Source organism: Abramis brama, assembly GCF_963993115.1.
Source record: "Abramis brama genome assembly, chromosome: 4".
In the NCBI taxonomy this organism is placed as follows: domain Eukaryota; kingdom Metazoa; phylum Chordata; class Actinopteri; order Cypriniformes; family Leuciscidae; genus Abramis; species Abramis brama.
The window spans coordinates 33,150,086-33,173,499 of record NC_139966.1 but is presented as its reverse complement, the minus strand read 5'-3'; positions in this window follow the sequence as shown (position 1 = coordinate 33,173,499).

Below are 23,414 nucleotides of genomic sequence, written 5' to 3'. Positions count from 1 at the left end.
ATGCATTATGTTGATTTTGTTTATATATTTTGTGATATAGTTTTTTATGTAACTGTGACTGATTCTGTTAAATCGTTTTTGGACTAGATGGCAGAGATGGAAGCTAAAAATATTAAAATGTGCCAGGAAATTCTGCACAATGAGCAGATGGCATATCTTCGTCTTTACCATGCCTCGTGCATGGTGAAAAATCTGCAACCAGAGGTATTGCTGGGAATTTTTTTTTTTTTTTTTTTTTTTACAGTGTATAGGGTTTGCCAAGCTTAACATGAAAAAAAATTCCTAGGACTTTCCACCTGAGGTTAAAGCAGTCCAGAGTGCAACAAAAAACAGCTGTATGGCCCAGGATTTTGAAGTCTGCATGTACCAAAAATTTCGATCAAAGTATGTAATGACTATTTCATTTCCATTTGGTCTACAGTTTTGATTAAGCAGTTACTCATTGTTATCATGTATCTGTCTGCAGAGTGATGCACCCACAAGTCAAGTCACTGGGCTGGATTCAGTGTGACCTTTGCCAAAAATGGCTGCACGCTGACTGCGCTGGCATCAGTCTTGAAGTGGTCACAGCAGAAACATCGTTCAGCTGTGGATGTGACACTAAACATGTGCATACCTTTGAGAAGTATGTTTTACCTTAACTTATATCTTTTGCATAATAAATGCAGGTTTTAATGCCACTTTGATTTTACAGAACATTGGCACTCTTGGAGCAGGGCTGGTTGGTTGACATGGTAATAGAGGATCAAGAGATCTTGGTAAATATGAACAATTACTAAGCAAACCATTTTACTACTTATATCCTAGCTGTATCATTTTGAGTATTGTTATTTACAAAGAGGTAGTCTCTCAATTACATCTCACTTTTGTACATAATGTATAGCAATGTAATCTGTTAGACCTTGTGGGGGGGCACAAAAAACTAGATTAATAAATGCAACACACACAGACACAAACACACACAGAGACACACACAGACACATAAAACACACACACACACACACACACACACATATATATATATATATATATATATATATATATATATATATGTCTTACACTTGTCTTTTGTAACTTTTGTAACTATATAACATTCCAGAATTTACACGAAGGCTTGAAGACGGACACAATCCGATCCAACAGGATGTTTTTATTTAAAAATCCTACATTTTCTCCAAAGCTCAAGATGAAGCTCAATGAAAAGTTTTGTTTTTTTGATGAAGAACAGGTAACATTTCACATTGTTGCCTTGTTTAACAATTTATATAGTAAAAATAAGTTTGTATTTATTTATGTTGAACCATAAGAATAGAAGACTGTATACAGATGCATAAGAAAATATATGTCAGACATATTTGAACATCTCACATTTCATCACATTCGTACACTATCAATGTAGATTTTCAGCAGATTTTTTTTTTACAAAGTTAATATATACATTGTAATATATTTTTAAAGCATATTAATGTTAATAAGTACAATTTTAACAATTGTTTTTCTACAGACCGAGAGGATAATTGAAAGATTATACACAGTAACACAACTGCCCATCCCTGGAAAACACAACCTACATTCTTGATGTTTTGACCCCAGAGGTACATATAGAGGCGCTTTGATACAGTACATTGACAAAAGCATTAAATGCACAGTGCATACACCTTTCATAACTGTATCTTCTTGTCTTTTATAGCTAACACTCTTAATTCTGCAAAAGACTGAGGGCTTTCACAGGTTCCAGGCAGAAATGGCTTTACAGTCAAACTTTGGTTTGGAGTACGTCTTTCTTTTACTGTTGTTGTTGTTGTTGCTTTTTTGTTCCTCCTTAAAACATTTCCAAGAAACTTATACCCCTGTCATTTTTTTTCTTTTAAAGGGTGAAAAAATCAAATCCACCATGGTTTTGAAGGCATTTCATAAGCAGGAATTTTGTCCTGTGTGATAATGGAGGTTGGCTACAACTAAGCAACTGTTCTTCTGGCCAAAGAGCAGAGGAGGCCCTGTTTCATGCCCTGTCTCCAAATTATGTTTCTGTAAAGATCCATATTTATGTAAAGATTGTTATTGAAATATTTATTTAAATACATGTTTATACATATTTACCGTAATATATTTATAAAAATGTATGTGAATAAAATATTTCTTAACATAAAAATGCGTGAACATTTCAATAGGGGACTTTTTGGAAGTATTACAAAAATTCGTAGGTGAAATAGTGAAAAATGTATATTTATATTTATACATATTACATATATTGCATATTAGGTTACTGTTGTAACTCTGTTGCAACGCAACTACATCACTGTGCATTTTAGATAAATATAGGCCTACCTGGCCTCTTTAATTAAATATTTAATGAAAAAGTTTATAATTTAGCTAATACATTTTTTATTATTATTATTAGGGGCCAAGCTCCAAAGGTGCGGAGGCACCTAATGTGCACATGTTTATGCTAATAACTTTTGAATCAAAAGGGCTAGAAACGAAATTCTTTGTTCCTCTAATTTGCGGGAAGTCGCGGGACAGCCGCATATAGCCGTGATGGGTCACGGGAAAGCTGCCGTGACGGGTCGAGTGACAGGTGCATATATCCGTGACAGGTCGCGGGACAGGCGAGTATACCCGTGACAGGTCGCGGGACAGGCGAGTATACCCGCGGGACAGGAGAGTATAGCCGTGACAGGTCGCGGGACAGGCGAGTATACCCGCGGGACAGGAGAGTATAGCCGTGACAGGTCGCGGGACAGTCGCAAATACCCGTGACAGGTCGCGGGACAGGAGAGTATAGCCGTGGCAGTCGCGGGACAGGAGAGTATAGCCGTGACAGGTCGCGGGACAGCCGCATATAGCCGTGACAGGTCGCGGGACAGGAGAGTATAGCCGTGACAGGTCGCGGGACAGCCGCATATACCCGTGACAGGTCGCGGGACAGGCGAGTATACCCGTGACAGGTCGCGGGACAGGCGAGTATACCCGTGACAGGTCGCGGGACAGGAGAGTATAGCCGTGACAGGTCGCGGGACAGCCGCATATACCCGTGACAGGTCGCGGGACAGGCGAGTATACCCGTGACAGGTCGCGGGACAGTCGCAAATACCCGTGACAGGTCGAGTGACAGGCGCGTATAGCGGTGGCAGGTCGAGTGACAGGCGCCGGTGGCAGCTGCCCCTGCCACGGAAAGATTTTACTCCCTCTCGTATTTTGACATGGGTGTCGACGTTTGATAAGGCAGAACATTCTCCCAGACCCAGACGGTCCAACATCGTACTGGTTCTATCACCTGCAGATGCGTAATAATCTTCGGAAACACTACCATTTCTCTGTCCACGCTCCTCTTCATCTGCTAGTGAATTTAACGCTCGTATCAGCTCTGCCGCCGCCGTGTTTCCTTCCAGCACCTCAAAATACGCACCATAGCGTATGTTTACCTGTTGCCCCGCCTTCACGCAGTGATTGACAGGGCGGGACTGGCACGTGATCGGCTCAGAATGCATTTTCAAATTGCACATTGAATTTTGCTACATTCATTGCGGGACACTTAATGGAAATGCAATCGCAAGTGTCTTAACTGTGAGTGTAAATGCAATTAAGAAAAAATAATATTTAAATTACAATTTTTGCTTGAACATGTTAAACATATCTAATCATTTCTGTAATACATTTTATTTATTTATCTATTTTGCAACTTTTGTAAATATGGATTCAAATTACATATTAAAACTAGTGTATGAAATGGCAAATGTACATTTTACAATTTAATTTTCATTTTCATTTTGCACCAAACGTTGCACAAATGTATTGGAAAATTAAAATTGAAATACAGAAATGCATTGCCATTTTACATATTGCATTGTCATTTTACATATTACATTTCAAATTGAATATTGCTATCCATATGCTTCCATACAAGATCAATGAAAATCTTCTGAATTACTTTGAAAGTATACTTCAGTTCTTTTGGACACTCCATATTCAGTGCATTCATGAGTCTGAAACAAGTAAGCGTATACTGCTGGTAGATCTGTAATGTCCTCAAGAACAATGGCCTCTTCCAGTATTAGTTGGTCAGAGTTGGTAGTGATGTAACAGCGGCATCTTCGGCCACAGTAAGGATTCCCATCTCTACATCTTTGGTGCCGTGATCTAAAGGATCAGTATCCTGGGAGAATAATTCATGGGATAGGGGTATTAATGGAAGTGTAAATTTAAAAATAATAACAACAACATTATTATTATTATTGATGTTGTTGTGTAAATAACCTGAATACATGTCAAACATACATAGTTTAAAAAATGACCAAGAAATGAAAATGGTAATTTACCAGAAGCATCCTGAGTAAACTTGTAGAGTTTTCATGCTGGAAAAGTGGCAATCCCTCAAGATCTGCTGTTTTCCGATGTGTGGTAATGTCACTCCCCTAAAAAGAAAGGAATATATATATATATATATATATATATATATATATATATATACTGTATATATATATATATTAAATCTGCAGATGCACTATGACCTTAACTCTTAATAATTTAATATAGGGATCTCTACTGCTTTGGGAGTTAAAGGTACAGCACACCCAAAAATGATAATTCTACTTCCTCATGTAATTCCAAATCCATATTATGTCTTGGTCCATAACAAAGTTTTTTTAAAGAATGTACAGATTGCTCTTTTACATACAGTGGCATCAAAAAATATGTAAAATCATAAAATTTGTCAAAAAAAACATGCACTGTTTCCCAATTGACTGAAACTGAATGAAAAACAGACTGATGTCATTATTAAGTCTGGAAATGAGGCATACATTATTAATCTTTATAAACCTATTTTTTTTCTGTGGTACTGAAATAATTAGAAAATTGTATAGTTACTATTATGGAGAGCACAAACTTTATTTTATTTATTTGTTTTTTATATGTTTTATTATATACATTTTTTTTTTTTTTTTTTTGCTGGTAGTTCTATATACATAGGCATATTTATATTTTATATTTTTATTTGTACACCCTTGGCAGTTTTGTTTTGTAATTGTTGTTCAAGCATTCATTATAATAATAAAAAAAATCAATTAACATTCATTTAGTGTCTACTGTTGTAAAAAACAAAAAAAACAAAAAACAACAACTCTAATATAGTATAAAGCACGTGTCATCTCATCACTTTAACAGAAAAACGAAGGTTTTCTTACTTATTTTTAAAACAGCATTGAAGGTTTTCTGTCAGTTTTCACTTTAGTTATTTTCTTTATAAAGGTTGAATCCAAACGCAAGAGGGCAGAATAGCATCACTTAGTGCTCATTGTTGAAAAAATGGAAGAAACAAAAAAGTCCAAAAAGTCAAGTTGTTTTTTTTTTTTTTTACAGTAATAGCCTACTCTTAATAGCAGTACGATTTCAAAATCAAACGCGTGCATATAAATAAATAAATTAAAAATAATTTAATAAACAAACAAATTATATTGACTCGTATTTAATTGGACTGCAATCGCCTATATGCAGTAATGTCTGGCAACTAATATATTTAACAAACAAATGACGTCAATTAACGTTATGGTACAAATGCTGTGAACTGAGTTCAAATTTCATTAAGCGAGCATATTTTAAAGAAAAAAAAAAGTTATGAACGGGAGCGTGTCAAATGGTCCTGTGTAGGGCTGCTGCTGCTGTTGCTGCTGTTCTTCTTTAAATATCTCTCTATCGGCTGAGACTCTCTCTTTTTGTCAGCCGAACCCCTTACACATAAATGATTTACACGAAGTAAGCCTTCGCTTGCACTTTAAGTTAATATTTCAATAATTCAACAACACAATCGCATGTGTTCTCTGATGCTGGTTAACGGAAATACAAGTAAGATGATAGATAGATAGATAGATAGATAGATAGATAGATAGATAGATAGATAGATAGAACTTCAACCTATTTCAACTTAAGTTCAGTTGCCGAGTTAAATTTCCAAGTTAAAGCAACTTAAAAGGCATTTCAACTCACTATTTTAAATCTTGACTGGTGCTGAACTTGCTCATTTTGATTTGACTGAACAATATTTGCTGTTTCAAATTGTTAAATTAAGTTAAAAAAAATAATAATAACGAGTTTTGTGTCTAATGCTGTCAAATCAAAGATGTACAGTTGTCAAACTATATGCGATACACGCTGTGCGCGACTCTGTACAGTTTGAGTATATGAACTGTATGTAGGCAACACGCTACACGAGTATAGACTCCGTCTGTAAAGAATGGCGTCTTATTGCAGTGTTTCTAAAGTTTATATCTGTTGGTTTCTTGCTGTCATAGGTATATATTTCGCTTAAAATATAAATATATTCCAATTCCAATTCCAGTCCAATTATCTCGCGGTACCTGTCAGAGATTTGATATGGGCCGTGGGATAAGACAAGGATGTCCATTCTACGTCTGTATGTGCTCGGCTAAGTCTCATTCAGCTAAAAGTCTTTCATCGAATTCATCTGACCAAAGCTAGACTTCATAAATTGTTCCCAGAAACATAGGACTTCTGTACCAGATGCTCCTTCTCTCCCGCTGATCACACCCATACATTCTTTAGCTGCCCAAAACTGGCCTCATATTGGGCTTCTTTTTTTGACTTCATGTCTAGGGCTCTGCACGTTTCTTTATCTCCATGTCCTCTAGTTGCCATCTTTGGTGTGTCTCACTCGTCATCTATCACGAGACAGAAAGCAGAGGCTATCGCCTTCGCTTCTCTTATTGCTAGAAGGTGCAGCTTGTTGCATTGGAAGTGCCTAACCCCCCCTCCAACTACCTCTTGGTTAAAGGATCTGATGTCATTCCTTTCACTTGAAAAATTGTAATACTCTACTCGGTACTGATACATTTTATAAAACCTGGAATCCTATTTTAAATTACGACTCTGTATCCTCTCTAGATTCTGACTAATTATATATATATATCATGGGTGTGCAAGCATGCTTTTTTTTTTCCTTCTTCTTCGTTTGAACAGGTTTATGTGTGCATATGCTGTGGGTATATGATTATAATATGTGTGTATGCATTTATTCATACCATTTTCAATTAAAAAAAAAAAAGACAAGGATGTCCTATATCACCTTTTCTCTTCACATTGTTTACTCAGGTCATGGCTGCTCATATCAAAAAAGCAAGTTTTCAAGGAATATCAGTGTTTGGAAAAGAGATTAAACTTAGCCAAGTTTGGCAGAGCTACGGTCTCATGTCGTGGATCAATGGCATCACTTTTAGTATTTACTTTTGTGTGTTCTAAATGCTCCTGTTGTCTTCTGTGCCCAGGCTTGAGTTTTGTTTGATGTTTGATATATTCAAGAAGCGTGTTTTCTTTGAGCAGGTAAAATTAAATGTTCAGTTCATATATCTGACTGCTTTTATTTATTGACAAAATTGTATACATGTGAAAATTGAGGATGCAGTGCATCGTGATATCGAATTGAACTGAATCGATGACATGATAATCGTAATCGAACCGAACCGTGAGACCAGTGAGGGTTCACACCCCTGATATCAAGACCACATCTCAACACAAATTCAAGGCCGCCAATATTTTTTTAACCATATGGACCCATAGAGTATGGACCATATGGTCTCGAGATAACCAAAGATTTTTTCATACTCCATACTCTATTAACAACATGTTTGGTAATCATAACCCCTATGTACTTAACCTCGTTTTTCACTGGAATGCCCTCTTCTAAATCACAATTATGGATAGCCATTAATTCACACTTTTGAAACTTAAGGGTTAGACCTGATGCCTTTGAAAAGATAGAAATTTTACCAATAACTAATGGAAGCACGTCTTTATTTTTAAGAAATATGAGAGTGTCATTGCAAATTGGCTTATAGTAAAGGTCCTTTGAATGTCTATCACTACATTGTCCTCAATTTTTTATGAATAGAGACATTAATTCGACTGCAAGATTAAAAAGTAATTGTGAAATACCTAAGTTACGGGAAACACTTTATCGCATTATAGAACATGGAAATTACTCTACAAAGCATTGGACCAAAGCCAAAAAATACTCAGGACTTAAACAGAAAAGGTTGTTCGAGGGTATCAAACGCCTCGAAAAAGTCTGGAAATAGAAGTAAGCTTGTATGAGGAATTAAATAATTATAATACTTCTCCCTTTGATAAAAGCTGATTGTGTTTCACTGATAATTTCACCAATGCCTTTTTAAAGTCTATTTGCAAAAACACGAGAAAGCGATTTGAAATCGTTACATAAAAGAGTTGTTGTCTAAATATAATTTATCCTTGTATGACTTTGGAACTAGAATAATTAAACCATGCTTCATTGATGGCGATAATTCAGCTTTACCTATATGCTCTTTTAGTGCTTCAAGATTCTAATTTCAGGCCAATTTATTTTTAAATATAGTTCTACTGTGATGCCATCAATACCTGGAGACTTTCCATTAGACATTTGTTTTATAGCAATGCCTAATTCTGAAATCTCAATGTCAGCTTCCATCATATTTCTATAAGCCTATGAGTCTATAATAGGAACTTTATCTTTTAAGAAGGAAAAGAAAAGATCAGTCTTTCTCTGTATATTTTGATTTATATAAATCATTATAGAAGGAATGAATCTCTCTCTCTCTCTCTCTCCCTCTCTCTCTCAAAGGATGTATTTATTACCAAAATAATTTTAATTGTTATCTGCCTTCATTTTCTAGCATTTACAATTCGTTCAGCTTCTTTAATTGCCAATCTTTTAATGCTAAATTTAACCCATTCCCATTTGCCAATTGAAGTTAATTCAGACAAAAGTTAATTTTAACATAATTACAAAAGGATTCACATTTTAACATATTATTGTTAAACTTCCCTTGAGTTCTGGTAGAAGGTGAGCTGCCATTGATCCTAAGAGAGAGTGATATGGCACTGTGATCAGTCAAGTCAAGTCAAGTCAAGTCACCTTTATTTATATAGCGCTTTTTACAATATAGATTGTATCAAAGCAGCTTCACAGTGATAACATGAAAATAATACAACAAAGTTTGTTTCTAGAAGAAAATTGCGTCATCGTCCACCCTAAGTAAGGCAGATCAATAATATTGTTGAATATTAAATGTCCCCAACTAAGCAAGCCAAAAGCCAAGGCGACAGTGGCAAGGAACCAAAACTCCATCAGGTGACAGAATGGAGAAAAAAACCTTGGGAGAAACCAGGCTCAGTCGCTCAGTTCTCCTCTGGCCAACGAGCGAACAGTGTATGATTATGATCCAGGCAGCATTACAGGTCAGAAGTCAGATTGGTCGTGTCGATGAGGCCTTCACAGGGCTGATGAGGCTGGCACTTCAGGGATGCGTCATGGATAGGTCCAGGTGCAGGTCCACCATCTGATCTGGATACGCCCAGGGTTCGGCTGACTTCAGTAAACAGGGAGGGACTGGTTGAGACTTCAGGACTGCGTTGTCATCATGTCCAGGCGCAGGTCCTTCATCGGATCTGGATATGGCCTGGATCCGGCGGACTGCGGTAAACCTCGGATAAACAGAGAGACTAATATTAGCGTAGACGCCATCCTTCTTATGATGAACAAGTACATCAGAATTTTTTTGGGAGTGTTCCCGGTTCCGGCTGACCTAAACTATGCAGCCTTACATTGAATTATAAAAGTCTATAATGTGTTATGTGTATGCTAGGTCAAAGAGATGTGTTTTTAGTCTAGATTTGAACTGGCTGGCAGACGGTCGGTTAAGCCAGTCTGTCTGCTTCCTGACCTGAGCCCCAATTCATGTTTGAGCTCTAAGACTATGTGCCATATTACAAGAGAGAAGAGCAGCACCATCCCAGGAGGGATGAATACCATTTCTTTTCAACAGGTCAGGTCTGCCCCAAAAACTTTTCCAATTGTCTATGAATTCTATATTATTTTGCGGACACCACTTAGACAACCATCCATTGAGTGAGGACAATCTACTAAGTATCTCATCACACCTGCGAACAGGAAGGGGGCCAGAGCAAATTACAGTGCCTGACATCGTACTTGCGATTTCACACACCTCTTTAACGTTAATTTTGGTGATCTCCCACTGGTGGAGTCGAACATCATTAGTGCCGACGTGAATAATAATCGATTTTTGAATGAGAATTTACGATTAGCATTAGCCAGCACTTTTAAATTTGGATGGCATGCTAACAGGCTAGCGAATTACTAGCGTGTTGAGGTGGCAATAACGATTTAGATTGAAGCTAGCGATGTCAGGTTAATGTGTGATGTTGAGTGAGCTATATTTAGCAGTAAAACAACAAGGAATGATAGTTAATAATGATTCAAAACAGAAAGATATACAAAGCTTACAGATGCAAACCAACGCAGGAGCAACAAGGCAGACAAGAGCAATTGACAACTACAGTGCACTCCAATCGACAACTACAGTGCACTCCTATAAATCACAGATCAGTTAAAATGTCACAGATCAGAGAAATATTACAGTTAAATGAGGAAGAAGATTACTAGTTATCAACCAAAAATCCAATCTAGAAATGTTGAATGCGCCCTGAAAAGGACCCCATGTAAAATGTTTTTTATGTGGGTTCTTTACACGCCAAATATCAATCAGATCAAGAAACTGGGATGTAATATTAATAACCTTGCTTTCTGGAAAACCCCCAGGAAACAACTGCCATTAAAACCAGATGTCACCACCGACGAATTTTCTCACTTTTCCTCTTCATTTGCCTATATCATGATATTTTTTTTTAACAATATACTGTATTTACAGTTTATATTTTATTTTAACACAGAGTAAACATTACGCAAACTACTTTTGAAAAACTTTGGTGAATAGCACTTATTTTCTAAAAAGTTGTTCTTAGAAAAAGACATTAGTGTGAAGACAGGTATGATATCAAACACACACCACAAGCAGATTAAGGAATGATTTAAGGAATGATGAAATAAGGAACAGCGACAACACACAACATCTCCAATTGTAATATTTTTATTGAAAAATATTTTATTCAAATTGATGTGCAAAGGTTTAAGGTTCTTTTTTTTTTTTTTATTATTGAAAGATTGTTCTTATTTTGCTCATGATTGTTCTTTTATCTGTGCTGTTTTTTATCGGGTTCCATTTGTGCCAAAAAAATTAGTCGACTACTTTGTGCTTTGTACAATAAATTTGTCCTTGACAACAGTCATTGCCTAGTTGTTCAGATAAATTAGTATATGTTGAAATGTATGTTCTCTGTTTATGTCATCTTGCTCTGTCTTCTGGTTCCGTCATCTATCTAGATGTCGTCTTGTTCTGTCATCTTAACTGTCGTCTCTTTCTGTCATCTGGTTCTGTCGTCTCTTTCTGTCATTTGGTTCTGTCGTCTCTTTCTGTCATTTGGTTCTGTCGTCTCTTTCTGTCATTTGGTTCTGTCGTCTTAACTGTCGTCTCTTTCTGTCGTCTGGTTCTGTCATTTGGTTCTGTCGTCTTAACTGTCGTCTCTTTCTGTCATCTTGTTCTGTCGTCTCTTTCTGTCGTCTTGTTCTGTCGTCTCTTTCTGTCATTTGGTTCTGTCGTCTTGTTCTGTCGTCTCTTTCTGTCATTTGGTTCTGTCGTCTTGTTCTGTCATCTTAACTGTCGTCTCTTTCTGTCGTCTTGTTCTGTCGTCTGGTTCTGTCGTCTCAACTGAACTGTTGTCTTGTTCTGTCGTCTCTTTCTGTCATTTGGTTCTGTCGTCTTGTTCTGTCATCTTAACTGTCGTCTCTTTCTGTCGTCTGGTTCTGTCATTTGGTTCTGTCGTCTTAACTGTCGTCTCTTTCTGTCATCTTGTTCTGTCGTCTAAACTGGACTGTCATCTCTTTCTGTCGTCTTGTTCTGTCGTCTCTTTCTGTCGTCTTGTTCTGTCGTCTCTTTCTGTCATTTGGTTCTGTCGTCTTGTTCTGTCGTCTCTTTCTGTCATTTGGTTCTGTCGTCTTGTTCTGTCATCTTAACTGTCGTCTCTTTCTGTCGTCTTGTTCTGTAGTCTGGTTCTGTCGTCTCAACTGAACTGTTGTCTTGTTCTGTCGTCTCTTTCTGTCATTTGGTTCTGTCGTCTTGTTCTGTCATTTGGTTCTGTCGTCTTAACTGAACTGTTGTCTGGTTCTGTCATCTTGTTCTGTCGTCTCTTTCTGTCGTCTCTTTCTGTCATCTGGTTCTGCCGTCTTAACTGGACTGTCGTCTTGTTCTGTCATTTGGTTCTGTCGTCTTGTTCTGTCATCTTAACTGTCGTCTCTTTCTATCGTCTGGTTCTGTCGTCTTGTCCTGTCATTTGGTTCTGTCGTCTCTTTCTGTCATTTGGTTCTGTCGTCTTGTTCTGTCATTTGGTTCTGTCATCTTAACTGAACTGTCGTCTGGTTCTGTCATCTTGTTCTGCCGTCTCTTTCTGTCAACTGGTTCTGCCGTCTTAACTGGACTGTCGTCTTGTTCTGTCATTTGGTTCTGTCGTCTTGTTCTGTCATCTTAACTGTCGTCTCTTTCTATCGTCTGGTTCTGTCGTCTTGTTCTGTCATTTGGTTCTGTCGTCTATTTCTGTCATCTGGTTCTGTCATCTTAACTGAACTGTCGTCTTGTTCAGTCGTCTCTTTCTGTCATCTGGTTCTGTCGTCTTGTTCTGTCGTCTCTTTCTGTCATTTGGTTATGTCATCTTAACTGTCGACTCTTTCTGTCATCTGGTTCTGTCATCTGGTTCTGTCGTCTTGTTCTGTCATTTGGTTCTGTCGTCTTGTTCTGTCATTTTGTTCTGTCGTCTTGTTCTGTAATTTGGTTCTGTCATCTCTTTTTGTCATTTGGTTCTGTCATCTTAACTGAACTGTCGTCTTGTTCTGTCATCTTGTTCTGTCATTTGTTTCTGTCGTCTCTTTCTGTCATTTGGTTCTGTCGTCTTAACTGAACTGTCGTCTTGTTCTGTCATCTTGTTCTGTCATTTGTTTCTGTCGTCTCTTTCTGTCATTTGGTTCTGTCGTCTTGTTCTGTCATCTTGTTCTGTCATTTGTTTCTGTCGTCTCTTTCTGTCATTTGGTTCTGTCGTCTTGTTCTGTCATTTGGTTCTGTCATCTTTACTGTCATCTTGTTCTGTCGTCTGGTTCTGTCGTCTCTTTCTGTCATCTGGTTCTATCGTCTTGTTCTGTCATTTGGACAGTTAAGATGACAGAACAAGACGACATCTAGATAGATGACGGAACCAGACGACAGAGCAAGATGACATAAACAGAGAACATACATTTCAACATACTGTATACTAATTTATCTGAACAACTAGGCAATGACTGTTGTCAATGACAAATGTATTGTACAAAGCACAAAGTAGTCGACTAATTTTTGGCACAAATGGAACCCCATAGTTTTTTTTTTTTTTTAAGTGCACAGATAAAAAATAGAGCAGAGATACAAATCTTTATTTTTATTTTTTATCTAATCTATTTTTTTTAATTATTTGTGCACTTTAATCTGTGCTCTGGTTATAAAAAGTAAAGAGATACAAATAGGCATCTATATTAATAACACGCTTACATGGCAGGTTCATGTTGACAACCTATGTACTAAACTCCAACAAAGACTTTACTTCCTGAGGAGACTCAGGCGGTATGGTGTCAGCAAAAAAATGATGACTGTATTTTATCAGGCTGTTCTGGAGAGCCTAATCAGGTATGGGATCCAAGCCTGGTATGGTAACCTCTCTGTACAGTTAAAAAACAGACTTTCTTCAAAACTGCCATGAAAATTGTGGAGTGGAAAGACTATCCATCGCTTCAAACACTGTATGAGCAGTCTGTGTATCGAGGGGCACACAGAATACTGGCGGATCCCTCCCACATTCTTTATCCTGAGTATTTTCTTCTGCCTTCGGGCAGAAGATATAGAGTGCCCAAATGTCGACTTAACCGATTTAAATACTCTTTTGTACCTGCCTCCATTAGAATCCTGAATGACAAGTTTAAAGACTTGATCATTTCTGGTTAACACTGATTATTTTATTTTATACTGTTTATTACTTATTAGTTTGTGTGATTTAAAAATGCAGCATACACACTGTGCCCAAGACAAATTTCCCTAAGGGGACAATAAAGTATATTGTATTGTATTGTAAATAGAGCAGATATAAAAACCTGTGATCAAGCAGAGTGGGGACGGTGGCACACGTGCGAATGAGCATCACATGCGCGCCACACCGTCTCGCGTCTCACGAGGACCAGGCCTGAACTATGTACATTTTTACATTATTATTGAAGTATTTTGTAAACTTGTTGCTCTGCAGCACTTTTTTCCAGCTGTTTTTTTTTTACATCCAGCTGTAGTTTTCCCATATCATTTGTAGCTTTATTGCGCACAATTCCTCATTGAGGATTTCCAGCTGCTTCAGGAAGTCTATGTCGGGCTTGATATATCTTACCTCTATGAGATGATCAATGGCATCCTCCAATGTCATGTAATGGTGGATCATGAGGTATGCCAGAAAAAGAGTAGGGGCGTAGCTGACACCCTCAGTGCAGTGAATGAACACCTTATCTGTGGAAATAAAAAGAGAAAGACAGTCAGAAAAAGTCCCAAACAGTTTGTCACTCCAGAACACTTGATAAAAGATCTTACTTTTTGGGTTTTTCTTGGCTTTGTGGATGAATTTGGCAGCTGACACAAAGTATTTGCTGATTTTGGAACTGTGCGTTGTAGGCAAGCCACAATAAGTGATGTTCATGCCACTGTAGTATCTCGCCCCTGTATTAACGGTTTCACTCGGGTCTTTCTCCCATGGGAACCTCAGCTTCTTCACAGCAGCAGCATTGAGGATGTGAGTAATACCCAGCTCCTTCATTTTCATTCGGTCCCTTGCAATCTCTCTGCACAAGAACACAACAGCCAAGATTAGTCTTTCACTGCATAGGATTTACAATGTAGAAATATAATTGTGTTTGATTCCTGTTCCTACTCCTGCATTACATTATTAATCACATGGTTTATATTAGTCTATATTAGGTTTATATTAATGTGTTGTAGACTTACTCATTTCCAATGAAGATGTTGTCCCAGACCGCAGTGACAGGTTGCCGATGCTGTATACAGCCCTTCACACGCTCCTCCAATGGGACACAGGTTTCTTCTTGAACTAGCTCCTGCTCGGAACTGCATGCATAAGGAACGCTTGGACCTGGAACACACGATTCATCTGAATCAACCAAATCCAATTCCGGTTCCAGCTCAGGAACGCTTGGACCTGGAACACATGATTCCTTGGGATCGACCAGATCCAATTCAGGTTCATCGATCCCACTGCTGCTCCCTGCCACTTCTGTTGGTGACACTAACTCTGAGATGACACTTTTGACTTCATTCTCCTGCTGCTCATCTCTCTCTACACACGCTGAGGTCGAGTCGATCATATCCAAGTCAGCCTGCGCAGCGTCCCCCTCTAACAAGCTGTAACTGAATGACATGTCCTCAGGTAAATCAACCTCCAGCTGGGCACTGATCACTGCTGAGCTACCGAAATGGTCGTAGATGGCATCGGTGATGGTAAACTCCAACTGCGCATCTTCCTCTTCTGGTACCCAGCTACTGTCACTGCTGTAGAACTCGCCGTTGATGTATACCTCCAGACACACCTCTCTGAAGTTGGTAGACATTGCGAGTTTTGTGTCTAATGCTGTCAAATCAAAGATGAACAGTTGTTAAAAACCACATATTAAAAATGAATAATTAGTCCAAATTGAAAGACATTTCTGTTTGCATCTCATTTGTTCTGTACACACACAGTTCAGTAATTTACAGGAGTGACAACTGCATTTACAAAAATTCTACACAGTAGAACCATGCCACTGTACCAAACCGGACAACTAGTTGTTAATGACGTACGACGAGAGATATGAGAGATGACAGACGTGTATCTCATCTTTATGTGTGGTGCAAGAAATCATAGGGGAAAGTGGGATGAGCCTTGACTAATACTTGTTGCCAGATCTTGTAGCCCATAAAAAAGTTAATAAATGAAATATTGCGACCTGCACCTGCTCACTTTAATAACGCCATAAATTCAATCGCTGTATGAGCGAACGTTTATAATAAGTGGATCTGGCAACACTGCAAGAGTGAGTCGTGTTCCAAACACACATGGAATGATAATTTAGTGGACTCGCTCCTGCATTTAAATGCGGTTGTCACTCCTGAAACTTTACAGAGTGTACATTGTAATGTTGCATCTCAAATGCTCTGTTGACATTCACCTTTTGGGCTGATCTTTTCAGGGGTTTCAGGAGAAGCATCCATGCCATCCTGATCGATCCCACTGCTGCTCCCTGAAGGCCCTGCTGAGTCGCTCAGATCGTCACACACCAATGTAGGGCTCTTCAGATCTGAGATGGCATCCCTGACTTCAACTGCCTGACCTTCAGAGGACACTGGTTCTGGCTCAGAACGGTTTAGACCTGGGACAACACTGGACTCCTCTGGATCAACCAGATCCACTTGAGGTTCCTGCTCAGAAACTCTTGGAACTGGGACACTTGATTGCTCGGTATCGACCAGATCCGTTTCAGATGTTGGCTGAGGAATGACTGGTACACACAGTGGCTCTGGAACACCAAAAAGCCTTTGAAAGAATCCACACATTTTTTTCATCATCCACACTTTGGTACTTTCTGAAAAACAAAAGAAAAACATAAGTTATTAGAAACATCTCAAACCATTAGACATGAAAAATTAGTCTGACTTGAAAGACATTTCTGTTTACATATCATTGTTAATGTTGCATTTATACTCGACGTGCTCGTCGTTGTAGTATTCTTTGAAACGACAGGGAGTAATTACTCTGAGTAATTTTTCTTGAAACCATCACGAATCAGCAGCGAGAGAAATAAGGTGCACAGATGATGATGTTTATTTAGAAGCTACACTTCACCAACCACACTACAAATTATTAGTGTAAAACCCAGTAAACCTTAACCCTTTCATGCATGAATTATGATAACCTCAGTCAGGATTTTTTTCCCATGTATTTTTAATGCTCTTAGGGCATGAAAAACAAGATGTGAATCTTATTTTATGTAAAAATGTTTTACACATTTTTCAAAGAGATCTTCAGATGTCCACTTGAGTAAAGTAATGCGTTACAAGTAATGTGCATTACGTAATCAGATTACTTTTTGATCCAACAAGTAATGCATTACAAGTCACATACTTTATGTAATCAAATTACTTTTTTGATGTAAATGAAAATTACATCCTAATAATACAAATACATTTATTTACAGTCAAAAAAAGTTACTGCAGATTAGGTATTTTCAAAAACAACATTCACAGTATAAATATGAATTGTGCCTTCAAAACCCGAGCAAATTCAAGAAAATGCTTTTTAAACAGCTGTCCACTGTAGTGACCTCTATGCATGAAAGGGATAAGATTATTACTTGACATTAGAACACAATAAATGGATATGAGAATGCATGCATACAACTAAATTAACGATCTCTTAAATATTTTCTAATTTCACTGAACATTTAGCTTTGTGAACATTTTTAATGAACTTTGAACTTCATGTTCATTAAAAAAAAGGCTTATTATTCTATTGTAGGCTCATTTTGTAAATGTGATCAACTAATTTCGACATTCGCAAACTGGGTGCTGGTGTGATGAGACATGCTCGGCCAAATTCGCCTCGAAGTCGTTCATCTTCGGAACCGGAGCTGCGCGGAAAACTTTTTTTATACAAATAAATTACTAAATGCTAAAAATGAACAAATGTAAATTACATTTTTTCCCCCCGTTGCGTTCACAATCCTGTGAAAAGCTCCCCCATACCCGAACCTGCCCTGAATAAAATGTATCAGTGGTGCATGTTGACCTGTTGTGCATGTTTAACATTCACCTGTTGGGCTGTTCTCGGGGGTTTCTGGAGAAGCATCGATCCCACTGCTGCTCCCTACCACTTCTGTTGGTGACACCAACTCTGAGATGACACTTTTAACTTCATTCTCCTGCTGCTCATCTCTCTCTACACACGCTGAGGTTGAGTCGATCATATCCAAGTCAGCCTGCGCAGCGTCCCCCTCTAACAAGCTGTAACTGAATGACATGTCCTCAGGTAAATCAACCTCCAGCTGGGCACTGATCACTGCCGAGCTACCGAAATGGTCGTAGATGGCATCGGTGATGGTAAACTCCAACTCTGCATCTTCCTCTTCTGGTACCCAGCTACTGTCACTGCTGTAGAACTCGCCGTTGATGTATACCTCCAGACACACCTCTCTGAAGTTGGTAGACATTGCGAGTTTTGTGTTTAATGCTGTCAAATCAGATGTACAGTTGTCAAACTATATGCGATACACACTGTGCGTGACTCTGTACAGTTTGAGTCTATGAACTGTGAGTATGTAGGCAACACGCTACACGAGTATAGACTCCGTCTGTAAAGAATGGCGTCTTATTGCAGTGTTTCTAAAGTTTGTATCCGTAGGTTTTTGCTGTCATAGGTATATATTTCGCTTAAAATCTAAATATATTGACTTCTATGCTTCTGCTCTGCTCGGAATATCGCTCAACTGCAGTGACTGCAAACGAGTCTTGCTGTCTGTGACGTAACCAAACACTGTGACGTAAGCAAACACTATGATGCGCCATGGTTGCCATAGAAACAGCTTGTTTGGCAAAAGTAGCAGGCTCAATGGTTTATGTTTTCGCTTATTACCGAATTATATATTACTAGTGCAAAGTGCCCATGCAAAATCAGTTTTTGTGTGTGTTTTTAGTAATTGTTGGTTTCTTGGTAAAGAAAACTATAATATTCAAGGAACCAAACTATAATATTCAGAAGTAAACAGTGTAGCTGACTGAGTGTTTATGTCAGAGTGTTTATTTTTAAACCACAATTTTCTTGGGGCTTCTTTGAACGATACAACCCTCTAATGTCAGAATGTTTATTTTTAAACCACAACCTTTTAAAAATGATATATTTAATGATATCTTTAGCATTTCTCATCCAAACAACGTCAAACTTGGCACTGCACTACTCGTGCCCATGGCAAGACTGTCGAATTTGAAATCCATCGGACTAACGGTTCGAGAGATATGTGGTTAACAGACACACACACAGACAGACACACAGACACACACACACAGACAGACAGACGTTTCTGTAATTTATAGATATATTATTATTATTATTATTAATAATATAAATTCAATAATTTTACACAAATTCCTGTACTCAGATTACCTTTATTATATCGATTTAAATCACCTCAGAGGTGGGCAACAATATATTGGTGATTTCAAATGAATAATAAATGGACTTAGCCTACTAATGATAATCCCAAGGATATTTCTTGTTTTCTTGTATTTCAATTTTATAGTAAATTGTATAGTTCAAATAATCAACTAAATGATGCAGATTGTTTTCTTAGTAATTTATCAACCAGTATTAATAAGATTACGTCAGACTACAAAAATTCATGTGATGAATTAAATATTGAGGAAATTTCAAATTGTATAAATAGTCTTAAAGAAAATAAGTCTCCTGGGAATGATGGCTTAAAAGGGGAGTTTTATTTTAAAAAAAAATTGTAATGACCTTGCACCCTTTATACTTGCAGTATCACTAAAACAAGGGGTAATTACACTTATACCCAAGCCTAACAAAGATAAATTGTTCTTAGAAAATTGGAGACCAATTAGTTTTTTAAATAATGATACTAAAATCTTTTCTTTAATTTTTGCAAAAAGACTTAAGAAAAATCTAAATACAATAATTGATGAAGAGCAGTCAGGTTTTTTGAAAGGCTGTTATATTGGAAATAATATTAGACTAATTTTAGATTTAATTGATTATAGACACCTTATATTTATTGATTTCTATAAAGCGTTTGACACAAATGAACATTCGTTTATGTTTAAAGTTATTGATTTCTTTGGTTTTGGTAATTTAAAAAAAAAAAACCATTATACATTTTATAATGGTTTGAATAGTTCAGTCCAATTATCTCACGGTACCTGTCAGAGATTTGATATGGGCCGTGGGATAATAGTCCTTGGGCCAAGACCCAAAATTTCACGTATTGGTACCATCTTGGTGGGCAAATTCTAGTTGCGATTTTTTACATCATATGCATCCCTAGATAATGTTTTGACATGATAACCCTTGCCAACTGGCAGCTTAGTAGTGGTTATGACCGCTTGAAGTGACTGACCCCTGTAAGCGGAAAAAATGGCAAAAGTACCTTCCATGGAAATAATCTGGTTCATCCATTTGATAATTGTGGTTCATTCATCACAAATAAAGTAGGTTCCAAATTAGTGAAATAATGAGATAAAGGCAATAATTCCAAAATAAATTGCTAAAAATTGCTAAATTTGGGAGTTTTAGCATGTCAAACCGTAATACCCCAATATCATGAAATAGTCTAGTAGCCAACTAGGTGAACCCGGAAATGTTGAGTACACCAAAGTTTTATTGCAGAAATGTGAAGTATGGGTCCTCAGCATACAGAAACTGCTGGATGCTAATTTGCATATGTTGAGCAATTTGCATGATTAGCATAATTAGCATTATTAGCTTAATCGTCCATTTTCACCAGATATTTTGCACTGTATGGTCAATTTCTACAATATGTGAGTGGTTTTAGAGGATGCTGATTTCATTTCTGGCATTTTCAGATTTCAAAGAGCTATTTTGACTTCTGCTCTGCTCGGAATATCGCTCAACTGCAGTGACTGCAAACGAGTCTTGCTGTCTGTGACGTAACCAAACACTGTGACGTAAGCAAACACTATGATGCACCATGGTTGCCATAGAAACAGATTGTTTGGCAAAAGTAGCAGGCTCAATGGTTTATGTTTTCGCTTATTCCTGAATTATATATTATTATTATTATTATTAATAATAATATAAATTCAATAATTTTACACAAATTCCTGTACTCAGATTACCTTTATTATATCGATTTAAATCACCTCAGAGGTGGGCAACAATATATTGGTGATTTCAAATGAATAATAAATGGACTTAGCCTACTAATGATAATCCCAAGGATATTTCTTGTTTTCTTGTATTTCTTGTTTTCAATTTTATAGTAAATTGTATAGTTCAAATAATCAACTAAATGATGCAGATTGTTTTCTTAGTAATTTATCAACCAGTATTAATAAGATTACGTCAGACTACAAAAATTCATGTGATGAATTAAATATTGAGGAAATTACAAATTGTATAAATAGTCTTAAAGAAAATAAGTCTCCTGGGAATGATGGCTTGAAAGGGGAGTTTTATAAAAAAAATTGTAATGACCTTGCACCCTTTATACTTGCAGTATCACTAAAACAAGGGGTAATTACACTTATACCCAAGCCTAACAAAGATAAATTGTTCTTAGAAAATTGGAGACCAATTAGTTTGTTAAATAATTATACTAAAATATTTTCTTTAATTTTTGCAAAAACACTTAAGAAAAATCTAAATACAATAATTGATGAAGAGCAGTCAGGTTTTTTGAAAGGCCGTTATATTGGAAATAATATTAGACTAATTTTAGACTTAATTGATTATAGACACCTTATATTTATTGATTTCTATAAAGCGTTTGACACGAATGAACATTCGTTTATGTTTAAAGTTATTGATTTCTTTGGTTTTGGTAATTTTTTTTCAAAAAGCAATTTATACACTTTATAATGGTTTGAATAGTTCAGTCCAATTATCTCGCGGTACCTGTCAGAGATTTGATATGGGCCGTGGGATAAGACAAGGATGTCCATTCTACGTCTGTATGTGCTCGGCTAAGTCTCATTCAGCTAAAAGTCTTTCATCGAATTCATCTGACCAAAGCTAGACTTCATAAATTGTTCCCAGAAACATAGGACTTCTGTACCAGATGCTCCTTCTCTCCCGCTGATCACACCCATACATTCTTTAGCTGCCCAAAACTGGCCTCATATTGGGCTTCTTTTTTTGACTTCATGTCTAGGGCTCTGCACGTTTCTTTATCTCCATGTCCTCTAGTTGCCATCTTTGGTGTGTCTCACTCGTCATCTATCACGAGACTTCTTCGCTTCTCTTATTGCTAGAAGGTGCAGCTTGTTGCATTGGAAGTGCCTAACCCATCACTTTTAGTATTTACTTTTGTGTGTTCAAAATGCTCCTGTTGTCTTCTGTGCCCAGACTTGAGTTTTGTTTGTTACATTCAAGAAGCGTGTTTTCTTTGAGCGGGTAAAATTAAATGTTCAGTTCATATATCTGACTGCTTTTATTTATTGACAAAATTGTATACATGTGAAGTAAAATTGAAAATTGAGGATGCAGTGCATCGTGATATCGAATTGAACTGAATCGATGACATGATAATCGTAATCGAACCGAACCGTGAGACCAGTGAGGGTTCACACCCCTGATATCAAGACCACATCTCAACACAAATTCAAGGCTGCCAATATTTTTCTTAGCCATATGGACCCATAGAGTATGGACCATATGGTCTCGAGATAACCAAAGATTTTTTCATACTTTTTATTTTAGGGTTAAAAGTGGAATATTCTCTATTAATAACATGTTTGGTAATCATAACCCCTATGTACTTAACCTCGTTTTTCACTGGAATGCCCTCTTCTAAATCACAATTATGGATAGCCATTAATTCACACTTTTGAAACTTTAGGGTTAGGCCTGGTGCCTTTGAAAAGATAGAAATTTGATCAATAACTAATATATAACGTCTTTATTTTTAAGAAATATGAGAGTGTCGTCTGCAAATTGGCTTATAGTAAAGGTCCTTTGAATGTCTATCACTACATTGTATCACTACAATTTTTTATGAATAGAGACATTAATTCGACTGCAAGATTAAAAAGTAATTGTGAAATACCTAAGTTACGGGAAACACTTCTAAAATCACATTATAGAGCATGGAAATTACTCTACAAAGCATTGGACCAAAGCCAAAAAAATACTAAAGAATTAAACAGAAAAGGTTGTTTGTTTGTTTGAAAATGTTTCAGCATTTGCAATGTATTTGGATGCTAAACTATTCTTTATTATAGGCTTTGTACTTCACTTACGTTCCAATATCGATGGAAAAAATCATCCTCTTCACACGCGCAAAAATGTGCTTGGAAACATCACAGTGGAGCAGTGCTTACTGTGAATGTACGAATTGTACTACTGATTATTTAAACAGAGCAGTGTAATTTTTATATATAGGTTGACTATTTTATTATTATATTTTATTAAGGCTATAATGAACAGTTTATAAGACATTGAGAAGTAAGTTGGTGTAAGTCCTCTCCCCAAACAGCGCTCTGCTACTGCTACTGGAGGTGGGGTTACCCACTGGGAGCTTCGGGCAAGATGGAGACTATAATATGTTCTCTAAATGTAAATGTCAAAGTAGAAACAAGTGTTTTTCTTCAGTATTTTTAAGTTGTTTTCCAAAATGTATATAGATTTTTCTT